Source organism: Cervus elaphus, chromosome 20 (assembly GCF_910594005.1).
Source record: "Cervus elaphus chromosome 20, mCerEla1.1, whole genome shotgun sequence".
NCBI lineage: Eukaryota > Metazoa > Chordata > Mammalia > Artiodactyla > Cervidae > Cervus > Cervus elaphus.
In genome coordinates this window covers 107,839,541-107,852,144 of record NC_057834.1, presented here as the reverse complement: position 1 = coordinate 107,852,144, position 12,604 = coordinate 107,839,541, and positions in this window count along the sequence as shown.

The following is a 12,604-nucleotide window of genomic DNA, read 5'->3' as shown; positions in this document are numbered from 1 at the left end:
GGGACAACAGAGGATGAGATGGTTGGATGGCATCACCGACTCAATGGACATGGGTTTGGGTAGACTCTGGGAGTTGGTGATGGACAGGAAGGCCTGGCGTGCTGCGGTTCATGGGGTCACAAAGAGTCAAACACGACAGTGGCTGAACTGAACTGAACTGAACTGAACTAGGGATAACATTATATTCTAAATGGTGGGAAACAGACCATGTGTGGTTGGACATACTTTGCTCTGAAAATGCAGGTCATTCAGCTGTTCAGAAGATGTGGCCAAGGCCATATGATCTACTGAGGGATCATCCCATGATGGAATTCTAACCCAGCTAGGATGACCAATTTTAGGACAGCATTCCTGCGCTGAGTTCATCTTTCCCATCTGTACATGTTTCTGTGGCTCCAGGAGTCACATTGTATGAAAGGTGTTTATTCCAGAGTCTGCATCTGCAGCAGTCAGTTCTTTGCTCCATCCAGCACCTACTGAGAGACAAGGGCAAGTGGATTGAATAGGGAAGAGTCAGAAAGTGCAAAGGGTTTTAAGAACACATGCTGGCTTCCCTGGAGTCTCAGTGGTGAAGAATCCACCTGCCAACGCAAGAGACACAGGCACGATTCCTGATCTGGGAAGAACTCACATACTGCAGAGAAACTCAGGCCCTGAGCCACAACCATTAGGGCTGTGCCCTAGAGCCCAGGAACAGCAACTATTGAGCCCATGTGCCACAACTACTGCCCGTGCACCCTAGAGCCTGTGCTCTGCAACAAGAGAAGCCAGCACAATGAGAAGACTGCACACCGCAAAGTAGAGAGTAGACCCTGCTGTCTGCAGCTAGAGAAAGACCTACGCAGCAATGAAGACCAGGATAGCCAAAAATAAACAAATAAATAAATAAACCGTTTCCTCTCTTTACAACGCAACTACAATAACACCTGCTAACACTGATTTTTCTAGCCATCATAGCCAACAAAATAATCCAAAATGCAGTGCTTGGATGTAATCTCAAAAATGACAGAATGATCTCTGTTCATTTCCAAGGCAAACCATTCAATATAACAGTAATCCAAGTCTATGCCCTGGCCAGTAATGCTGAAGAAGCTGAAGTTGAATGGTTCTATGAAGAACTACAAGACCTTCTTGTACTAACACCCAAAAGAGATGTCCTTTTCATTATAGGGGACTGGAATGCAAAAGTAGGAAGTCAAGAAACACCTGGAGTAACAGGCAAATTTGGCCTTGGAGTATGGAATGAAGCAGGGCAAAGGCTAACAGAGTTTTGCCAAGAGAACGAACTGGTCGTAGCAAACACCCTCTTCCAACAACACAAGAGAAGACTCTACACATGGACATCACCAGATGGTCAACACCAAACTCAGATTGACTATATTCTTTGCAGCCAAAGATGGAGAAGCTCTATAGAGTCAGCAAAAACAATACTGGGAGCTGACTGTGGCTCAGACCATGAACTCCTTATTGCCAAATTCAGACTGAAATTGAAGAAAGTAGGGAAGACCACCAGGCCATTCAGTTATGACCTAAATCAAATCCCTTACGATTATACAGTAGAAGTGACAAGCCTTTGACTGTCTGGATCACAAGAAACTGTGGAAAATTCTTCAAGAGATGGGAATACCAGACCACCTGACCTGCCTCCTGAGAAATCTTTATGCAGGTCAAGAAGCAACAGTTAGAACTGGACGTGGAACTAAAGACTGGTTCCAAATCAGGAAAGGAGTACATCAAGGCTGTATATTGTCACTTTGCTTATTTAACTTACATGCAGAGTACATCATGCAAAATGCCAGACTGAATGAAGCACAAGTTGGAATCAAGATTGCTGGGAGAAATATCAATAACCTCAGATATGCAGATGACACCACCCTTATGGCAGAAAGTGAAGAAAAACTAAAGAGCCTCTTGATGAAAGTGAAAGAGGAAAGTGAAAAAGTTGGCTTAAAGCTCAACATTCAGAAAACTAAGATCATGGCATCCTGTCCCATCACTTCATGGCAAATAGATGCAGAAACAAGGGAAACAATGACAGACTTTATTTTTTGGGGTTCCAAAATCATTGCAGATGGTGACTGCAGCCATGAAATTAAAATACACTTGCTCCTTGGAAGAAAAGCTATGACCAACATAGCAGTGTATTAAAAAGCAGAGACATTGCTTTGCCAACAAAGGTCCATCTAGTCAAAGCTATGGTTTTTCTTTCTTTTTTTTTTTTCCCCAGGGCAGAAAAAGCTATGGTTTTCCAAGTAATCATGTATGGATGTGAAAGTTGGACTGTAAAGAAAGGTGAGTGCCAAAGAATTGATGCTTTTGAACAGTGGTGTTGGAGAAGACTCTTGAGAGTCCCCTTGGACTGCAAGGTGATCCAACCAGCCCATCCTAAAGGAGATCAGTCCTGAATATTCATTGGAAGGACTGATGCTGGGAAAGATTGAAGGTGGAAGGAGAAGGGGATGACAGAGGATGAGATGGTTGGATGGCATCACTGACTCAATGGATATGAGTTTGAGTAAGCTCTGGGAGCTGGTGATGGACAGGAAAGCCTGGTGTGCTGCAGTCCATGGGGTTGCAAAGAGTTGGACACGACTGAGTGACTGAATTGAACCCTGAGTTTTATACAAAGTTTAGACTTCCTCCTTGATCCAAACATCAGTGATCATAACAGCCAATAGCAACAACAAAAACATCTAAGGCAACAAAGAGCAACAAAAATAATTCATTCCTAATGTTGAATTAGGTGAGTCTTTTGAAGCAGCTAAGCATCTCCTTGGAGAACTGTTATCATGTTGGTCCCTGAATTCCTGCATCAAGCACCTGGCTTCTGGAGAGGACCAAACTGTGCTGGATGTCAACCAAACTATGAGTGTGGAAGTTAGGGGCACAGTGACACAAGCTCTGGAAGTGCTTGACAGGTTTGATAGACTTTCATTGAGCATTGACTATGAGCTACATATTAAAGAGTTAAAAACAGCATATGTTTTGGTCTTCAAAACACTCATTTTCCAAGGGTACTAGAATTTATTGATGGTCTATGGTATGTGGATGCATTTCTTTATCTGTTTGTTCTTGTAAGGATCCTGACAACGTATACTTTTTTACTATTTATTTATTTGACTGCGGCGCATGGGATCTTGGCTGAGTCCCACGGGACCTTTTGTTGCAGTGCATGGACTCTCCAGTTGTGGTGCTGCAGCACACGGGCTTAGCTGGTCCACAGCACGTAGGATCTTAGTTCCAGGACTAGGGATTGAACCTTCGTCCTTTTCATTGCAAGGCAGGTTTCTTAACTGCTGGACCACCAGGGAAGTCCCAGGATCCTAACAACTTATGTAAGAGAAGATGATGATGAAAGGTGAGCTCCCAGGGTGTATGTAGGGGCAAAGACTCTTACTTTTGACCTTTACTTTTCCTCCACCATGCTGAGGAAGTTTTTGATTGCACCAACAGTAGGAGTTGGGAGTGACTGCAGATGGAGCCTGAGAGAGGTGAAGAGCACCAGATCCTTGGGCTTTCAGAGGTGCTATCTCCCTTCAAGGTCACAGAATTCCCACTTCAGAGATGAAGACACTGAACCTCCCTGAGATTGGGAGACTGGCCCAGAGTCACTTTGCTTCAAAAACGATATAACAATGATCATAGGTTGGTCTTCGTTTAATCCCCCATCTTCTATCCTGATGAAGAGTTAATGGCCCCTCTACTCCTCTCTCTGGGGGAAGCCAGGCCCTTCATCTTCACTGCCTTACCTGTTCAGGGTGCAGCGGTGACCACTACCCTGGGAGCTCAGCACCTCTGAGTTTCTGTTCAATAGCTGTATGGCTTTGAGAAAGTCACTCAACATTCCAGCTCAGAGTCACTTCATTATAAAACAGGAGTGATGCTACCCAGATTCAGATCTTGATTCTGTCACCTTCTGCTTTGTTTCTTTGGACTTCAGTTTCCTTGTCTGTGAAACAGGGTGAAATCGTATCAGGTAGGTAACATGAGCTAAAGTGTATGAAAGTGACCTGCCAAACCCCCAGCGCCTAGTTGGCACTCATTAACTGTGCATTTCTCCCCTGTTTTAGGCAACCTGGCTTTCAAAGAACTCACCAGAACTTACAGGAAACTTTTGGGCTAAGGGTGTCTCTGTTTTCACCTCCCTCTCATTCTGTCCCTCCCCTAACCTCGCCACTCTTAATGTCTTTGTTTCTTATCTCCATTGTAGGTCTCAGCGTGGTTGACTGGGGAGGGGACAGAGCAAAGCCATAAAGAGAAGTCTTGAGGTAGTTGGGCCCCTGGGAGGGAGAGGGGGCAGGTCTCATTCTATTTGTACAGGTGCATTGTAATGCTGCCTGTGGTGTGAACATTTTCCACTTCATTACTCCTGGCCTGGACCCAGGCCCCGTCTGCTCCCCTGGCCCCTGCCTTGGTTTAATTTCAGTGGTTCCTGGCCTTTGGAAGGCAGCAGTCACAGAAAGGAAAACAAATGAGGTCGCCATAAACATTTCTGCACATTGCCCAACTCGGGCAGATGGGTACATTCATAGAGCAGGAGAGGGGGCCGGCTTGGCTGTACCCCCATCAGAGCACCTCAGTCCCCAAGAGCTTCCGTGTGCTGAACTCATTCTTTTTAACTGGAGTTGGCTTAGGTGTAAGGTGTAAACATGGGCCATAACAGAGACCCAAATGCCCAGGACACTGCTGGTGGAGTCTCTAAGAGACGATTGAACAGAATAAATAATAGCTAATACTTATTGAACACTTACTATGTGCTAGATGCTGTCCCATGCACTTTAGATGGATTTTAGAGCGAGGTTGTTGTTCAATTGCTAAATTGGTCTGACTCTTTGCAACCCCATGGACTGCAGCATGCCAGGCTCCTCTGTCCTCCACTGTCTCCCATCCTGTTATTATTCTAATTTTTTGCAGATGAGGAAACTGAGGCACATAATATGATTCATAAATAGCAGAGGTAGATTTTGTCCCCAAGTTTGACTTCAGAATCTGCATATTTAAGTACTGTCCTATGGTGCCTTATAACACATTCTATATGCTTATATTTTGATGTTGAAGAACCTTGAGGTATGAGTTATACAGTTACAGAATGATATAACTTGGACCCATTGATTCTCACGGTTGGATTGGACCATAGGTGATAAAACCTGATGATGCTAGGGTTCTCCTTATCCACACTCTGCTTACATTCCTCCACTGGTGGGAAGCTCACTACTGTATGAGGCATCCCATTACATTACATGACTATTTAACCCAATGGCAGTGCTGACAACTCTGTACAAAATGCAGCTTTTTCCTAATCATGTTGATTATCAGTAAAAGAGCTAATTCATGCAACTGTGCCTAGAACACTGTGGGCATTCAATAAATCTTTATTCCTTTCCCCCTTTCTCCTTTGTCATTTCCAAATTAAAAAGGAAGATATTGTTTACTTACCATACTATCAGGAAAGTATATTCACAAAATAATAGGAAGCTTATGCCTCATGTGAAAGGTGAAAGGTTTAGGACAGGAAGATCCAGTTCTCACCCTCTCTTTTTTTTATTTCTCCTTGCTTTCCCAAGTAGTTTGTGAATACACATATACCAGTCATTTGCTAGTCATGGGGCTGCAGAATGGAAAAATATCAATAACCTTAGATATACAGGTGACACCACCCTTATGGCTTAAAGTGAATAGGAACTAAAGAGCCTCTTGATGAAAGTGAAAGAGGAGAGTGAAAAAGCTGGCTTAAAACTCAGTGTTCAAAAAACTAAGATCATGACATCCAGTCCCATCACTTCATGGCAAATAGGTGGGGAAACAGTGGAAACAGTGACAGACTTTATTTTCTTGGCTTCCAAAATCACTGCAGATGGTGACTGCAGCCATGAAATTAAAAGACACTTGCTCCTTGGAAGAAAAGCTATGACCAACATAGACAATATATTAAAAAGCAGAACAAAGGACCTTTGCCAACAAAGATCCGTCTAGTCAAGACTATGGTTTTTCCAGTGGTCGTGTATGGATGTGAGAGTTGGACTATAAAGAAAGCTGAGCGCCGAAGAATTGATGCTTTTGAGCTGTGGTGTTGGGGAAGACTCTTGAGAGTCCCTTGGACTGCAAGGAGATCAAACCAGTCCATCCTAAAGGAAATCAGTCCTGAATATTCATTGGAAGGACTGATGTTGAAGCTAAAACTCCAGTACTTTGGCCACCTGATGCAAAGATCTGACTCGTTTGAAAAGACCCTGATGCTGGGACAGATTGAGAGCAGGAGGAAAAGGGGACGACAGAGGATGAAATAGTTGGAAGGTATCACCGACTCAATGGACATGAGTTTGAGCAAGCTCCAGGAGATGGTGAAGGACAGGGAAGCCTGGTGTGCTGCAGTCCATGGGGTCACAAAGAGTTCTACACCACTGAGTGACTGAACAACCTGTCTCTGGGGACTTCCATCTACCCTGGGAGCCAGCCACATAAATAACCCCTAGTTAGAAGTGTGTAGAAATGCTAGGGAAAGTCAGCAGTAGGAGGAGTGGCCATCTCACGGTGTTTATCAAGGTAGGGTCTCCAAGACCCAGTGGCAATATTTTTTCATCTCCTGGTAAACTCACTCTGTGTAATTGAAAGAAATGTTTGCATTTTAAAGCAGTTTAAAACTACCCCCAAACATTTAATTGTGTTAATTGGGGGGCATGTTATTATAGTAGAAGACACACCAGGGGTTGAAACTGATCCTATCACTCTCATCTTCTCAAGGACATTGTCCTCTGTCCCTCTCCAGCAGGCTGTAACAGTAACAATCTGTGAAGGCAACCATCTTTAAAAAGAAACCTTCCATTGATCTCAATTCTCTGTTCCTCTTTTTTTTTTTTAATTTTTTGAACTTTTTATTTTGTATTGGGGAATAGCCTATTAACAACGCTGTGATAGTTATAGTTTCAGGTAAACAGTGAAGGGAATCCAACCGTACATATACATGTATCCATTCTCCCCCACACTCCCCTCATCCAGGCAGCCACATGACATTGGACAGAGTTCCCTGTGCTATACAGTAGGTCTTTGTTGGTTATCCATTTTAAATAAAGCAGTGTGTACATGACCTTCCCAGACACCCTAACTGTCCCTTCCTACCAGCAAACGTAAGTTCATTTTCTAAGTCTGTGAGTCAACATGGATGGACCTAGACAGTGTAATACTGAGTGAAGTAAGTCAGGGAAGGAGAAATATTGTATGGCATCCCTTATATGCGGAACAGTAAAGGATCTGTCTGCAGTGCAGGAGACCTGGGTTCTATCCCTGGGTAGGGAAGATCCGCTGGAGAAGGGAATGGCTACCCACTCCAGTATTCTTGCCTGCAGAATCCCCGTGGACAGAGGCAGGCTACAGTCCATGGGGTCATAAAGAGTTGGACAAGACTGAAGGATTAACACTGCTAACACTACGAACAAGAAATGATGCAAATGAATTTACTTACAAAACAGAAAGAGACTCTGTTCCTCTTTCCAGACACACTCTCCAAAGAGGTGAATCTGCTCTCAGTCTCCACTTTCTCCCTTATATTCTCTCTTGAACCCACTCAGTCAGGCTTTTGCCCTCACCACATCACTGAAACAAACATTGTCAGTGTCATGATCTGCCATTTCCAGAGAGAGGGAATTGTGCCAAATTAGAAGTTCCTCACCCTGACTCATCACCAGTTTGACCTTGCAGGTCACTCTTTTCCTGAAACTCTTTCTTCACTAGGGCTGGAATCTTTGGATTTTCCTCCTTAAGGGAACTCTTCTGCACAGCTTTCCCGCTGGTCCCTTCCTCTCCATTAACTCTAGCCTTTGGAATGCTCCATGGGTTGATCCTCTCCTCTATCTCCCTTCATTCCCTTGAGGATTTCAATCCTGAAAGTGAAAGAAAGAAAGAAAAGTGAAGTCGCTCAGTCATGTCCAGTGCTTTGTGACCCCATGGACTGTAGCCTACCAGGCTCCTCCATCCATGGGATTTTTCAGGCAAGAGTACTGGAATGGGTTGCCATTTCCAGGGGATCTTCCTGAACCAGGGATTGAACCCGGGTCTCCCACATTGTAGGCAGACGCTTTTACCATCTGAGTCACCAGGGAAGCATTTTCAATCCAGGCCGATGGCTTAAATAACATGTGTTCTGAAGTGTTAGTCACTCAATCGTGTCTGACTGTTTGTGACCCCATGGATTGTAGCCTGCCAGGCTCCTCTGTCCATGGAATTCTCCAGGCAAAAATACTGGAATGGGTAGCCATTCTCTTCTCCAGGGGATTTTTCTGACCCAGGGATCAAACCCAGATCTCCTGCATTGAAGTTGGATTTTTTTACTATCTGCTGGCTCAGCTGGTAAAGAATCTGCCTGCAATGCTGGAGATCTGGGTTCGATCCCTGGGTTGGGAAGATCCCCTGGAGAAAGGAATGGCTACCCACTCCAGTATTCTAGCCAGGAGAATTCCATGGACTGTGTAGTCTATGGGGTTGCAAAGGGTCAGACACAACTGAGCAACTTTCACTTCACTTCGCTTCCACCAGGGAAGTTGAAGAATGGTGAGTAAATATCTCCAGCTTGCCTTTCTCTCTACCTTCTCTGTTTTTACCATTGGTTCTCCAACATACATCTCAAAGTACCATACTTAAAACAAAACTTTTTATCATCACCCAGCACCTGCTCCTTCTCTAGAATTTCCCATCTGGAAATGGCAACTTAACTCTCCCTGTGACTCAGACCGAGAGCTGTGGTGTCATCATTGCCTCCTTCTGCTCACACTCCGCATTCAGCCACCAGCAAATCCTGTTGCTTCTTTCTGAGAAACAGATCCAGACTCTGCCACCTCTCACTATCCCACTGGCAGCACTCTCTGAGCCATAGTCCTTTCCTGCCTCAGCTGTGGCCAGAGCTTCCTAACCGACCTCCCTGTCCATCCATGCTGCTCCCAGACGATTGCTCACTTTGGAGCCAAAGGGATCTTTTAGAAAGTCACGTCATAGCACCCCACTCCTTTGCCCAACACCCTCCAATGGCTCCAGTCTCTCTCTGGGTGGAACCCAAAGTTCATTCCATCCCCCAAGAGACACTTATGAGCTCGACCCCTCACTTCTTCTCTGGCTTCAGCTCCTGTCAGTCCCCTCGTCCTCCTGTTCGCACTAGCCACACTGGTCATCTGCCTCCTCCACAGGCGTGCCAACAGTGTTCCCACCTCCAGACCTCACGGGTTTCCCTGGTAGCCCAGCTGGTAAACAATCTACCTGCAATGCAAGAGACGCTTGTTTGATTCCTGGATTGGGAAGATGTACTAGCACAGGGAAAGTCTACCCACTCCAGTATGCTGGCCTGAAGAATTCCATGGACGGTATAGTCCATGGGGCCGCAAAGAGTCAGGCATGATTGACAGACTTTCACTTTCTTTTCAATACGTCAAGCCTTCTTCTCCCTCCTAGCTGGATGTTCTACTGTAGTTCCCACGTGGCTGGCTCCTCGCTTCTCTCAGGTCTCCGCAGATAGGACTTCCCAGATGATTCTATTAAAAAATGATACTCAGCATTAATATTTTCTTCCTTCTGCCTATTTCTTCTCCACAGTGCTTATCCTTCTCTGATAGAGTATGTTTTTATGTGATTGTTAACAGAATGATTTTTCCTCTGGAAATTAAGCTTCTTAACAAGTTTGTTTTGTTCACTGCTCTTCTCCCAGTATCTAGAACAATGCTGACACATAGTAGCTGCTCAAGAAATATTTTTGGAAATAAGAAGTTGGGAACTGGGTGTTTGAATCCCACCTCTGCCTCTAATTCCCTCTATGACCCAGAGAAATCACTTCCCTTTGTGCCTTAACACCTTCGACTTAGAGTGGAAACAATGTCTTGGCCTTCCAGGTTCAGCAGAGTTAAGAAAGTCCAGTGAGATTGTGAAATCCTTGGATTGTGAGAGCATGCTATAATGAAGACATGACCTATAAAATCAGTGAAAGATCAATTACTCCCCATTTTGTCCAAATCAATAAATGTGTCTTGGATATGAGAAGAACATTATGAAAATACATAGGATTCTTCTTCATCTTTGGGGGCTTTGTTTGGAGTACCCCAGGATGAAGAAGAGGGGGAAAGGAATTTTTATAGGATGATTGGTCTCCACTGGGAACCAGGCAGGGGACATGGGGTGTGAACCAACCTACTATTAATATTTAATATAGCTCTGCCTGGTAGGTTACATGAGCTCCTGGAGGGCAGTGTATGTGTGTGCATTTTAAATTGAAGTGTAGGTGATTTATAATGCTTCAGGTGTATAACAAAGTGATTCAGTTATACATGTAGATATATCTATTTTTCAGATTCTTTTCCATTACAGGTTATTACGAGATATTGAATATAGTTCCTTGTGCTATACAGTAGGCTCCTGTTATTTATCTATGTTATATATTGTACGGATAGTCCCTTACATATGAACCTTCAAGTTTCAAGCTTTCCAAGATGTGAACGTGTGTGTTCCCATGTCCAGTCATGTAAGTTAGCTCTGTTTGAGGGGGCATCATTAGGTTTCAGGGCATAGGACCTGAGCATAAAACAGTACAGGAAGGTTGCAGCAGCCGTTTGGAATGCAATTCAGTGCTACCATGTCATCTATGACAAGAAAAAAAGCACTACTATTCAGATAAGAAGGTAGATAGAACTGAAGCCAGCAAGAAACCAGAACCTGTGCCAGCAATGTCAGGCGTGAGTGAAATTGCAGCTTGCCCTCCGTCTCCTATTGCTGACGATCCTTCAGCCCCACCATCTCCCACCTCCTCTCTCTCCTCCGTCAGTGACTCTTGCGTGTTCACTCAATGCCAGCCTCTGTATGTACTGTACTGTACCACTGCACTTTTCAAGATTATGAGATTACAGATGTGTTATTTTTTGTGTGTGTTTGCTTTTTATGTGTTCATTTGCCTGAAAAATATTGTAAACCTATTATGTGTGCTAAGTCACTTCAGTTGTGTCTGACTCTTTGCAACCCTATGGACTGTAGCCCACCAGGCTCCTCTGTCCATGGGATTCTCTTAGGCAAGAATACTGGAGTGGGTTGTCATGCCCTCCTCCAGGGGATCTTCCCAACCCAGGGATAGAACCCACATCCCTTATGTCTCCTGCATTGACAGGTAGGTTCTTTACCACTAGCGCCTCATGGGAAGAAGATTCATTGTGGAGGATGGTGGTTTAGTCACTAAGTAGTGTCCAACTCTTTCGACCGTATGTACTGTAGCCCGCCAGGCTCCTCTGTCCATGGAATTTCCCAGGCAAGACTACTGGAGTGGGTTGCCATTTCCTTCTCCGGGGATGTTCCCAACCCGGGGATCGAACCTGCCTCTCTTCCATTGCAGTCAAAATCTTTGCCAACTGAGCTATCCAGGGAAGCCCATTATAGTACAGTACTATATAGCTGATTGTATTAGTTGGGCACCTAGGCTAAATTTGTTGGACTGAAGAACAAATTGGGCTTACGTATGCGATCTCAGAACAGAACTCATTTGCATTAGGAGACTTACTGTACTGTGTACCTTTTAATCCCCAATTCATCCCTTCCCCTCAGTAGCCATGTGTTTTTCGTTTGTTTTTGTTTTTAGTCCTCCATGTTTTATTACTTCTTTCTTTATTTCATTACTGCACATAGTTACAATTTTTTTTTCTGTGATAGAAACTTAAGTCCCTGCTCTCTTAGCCTCTTTCAAATATACAATAAATACAGTTTTGTTAACTATAATCTCCGTGTGGAGCGTTACATACCAAGACTTACTTATCTTAAAACTGGAAGTTTGTATCTCTTGACCACTTTCACCCATGTTGCCCACACCCCACCTTCTATTTCTGGCAACCACCAATCTGCCCTCTGTATCTCCAAGTTTGTGTGTTTGTTTTGGATTTCATATATGAGTGGTATGATACAGTATTTGTCTTTGCATAATGGGCTTCCCTGGTAGCTCAGTTGGTAAAGAATCTGCCTGCAATGCAGGAGACCCTGGTTTGATTCCTGGGTTGGGAAGATCCCTTGGAAAAGGGAAAGACTACCCACTCCAGAATTCTGGACTGGAGAAGTCCATGGACTACAGTCCATGGGGTCACAAAGAGTCAGACACGACTGAGCAACTTTCGCTTTACTTCACTTCAATGCCGTCAAGGTCCATCCATGATGTTGTGAATGGCAGGATTTCCTCCTTTTTTAAATAGCTAAATAGTCTTTCACATTATTATATAAATAATGTATGGTATAAAGTACATACTACATTTTGTTTATCCATTCATCATTGACTCATGCAGTGATAGACACTTAGGTCATTCCCATGTGAATAGCCATGTGTTTTTAACTTTGCAATTTCAGCATCTATTTCAGAGTGGGAAATCAGTGAGTTTACTGGATTAAGAATTGGGTTTAATTTAAATGAATTTTTTGTTGTTGTTATTAAGGAGAGGACTCATTGACTGGAATTGACTTGTCCAAGGTCACCCGGGTAAGTGGCATTGTTGTCCTGCACCAGAACCAGAGTTAGGACATCATGCTGCTAAGCTCTGCGGCAACATCAGGCTGCTTGATTTGGGATAAGTCTCTTAAAAACTGTCCTGGGCAGTTGCTACAG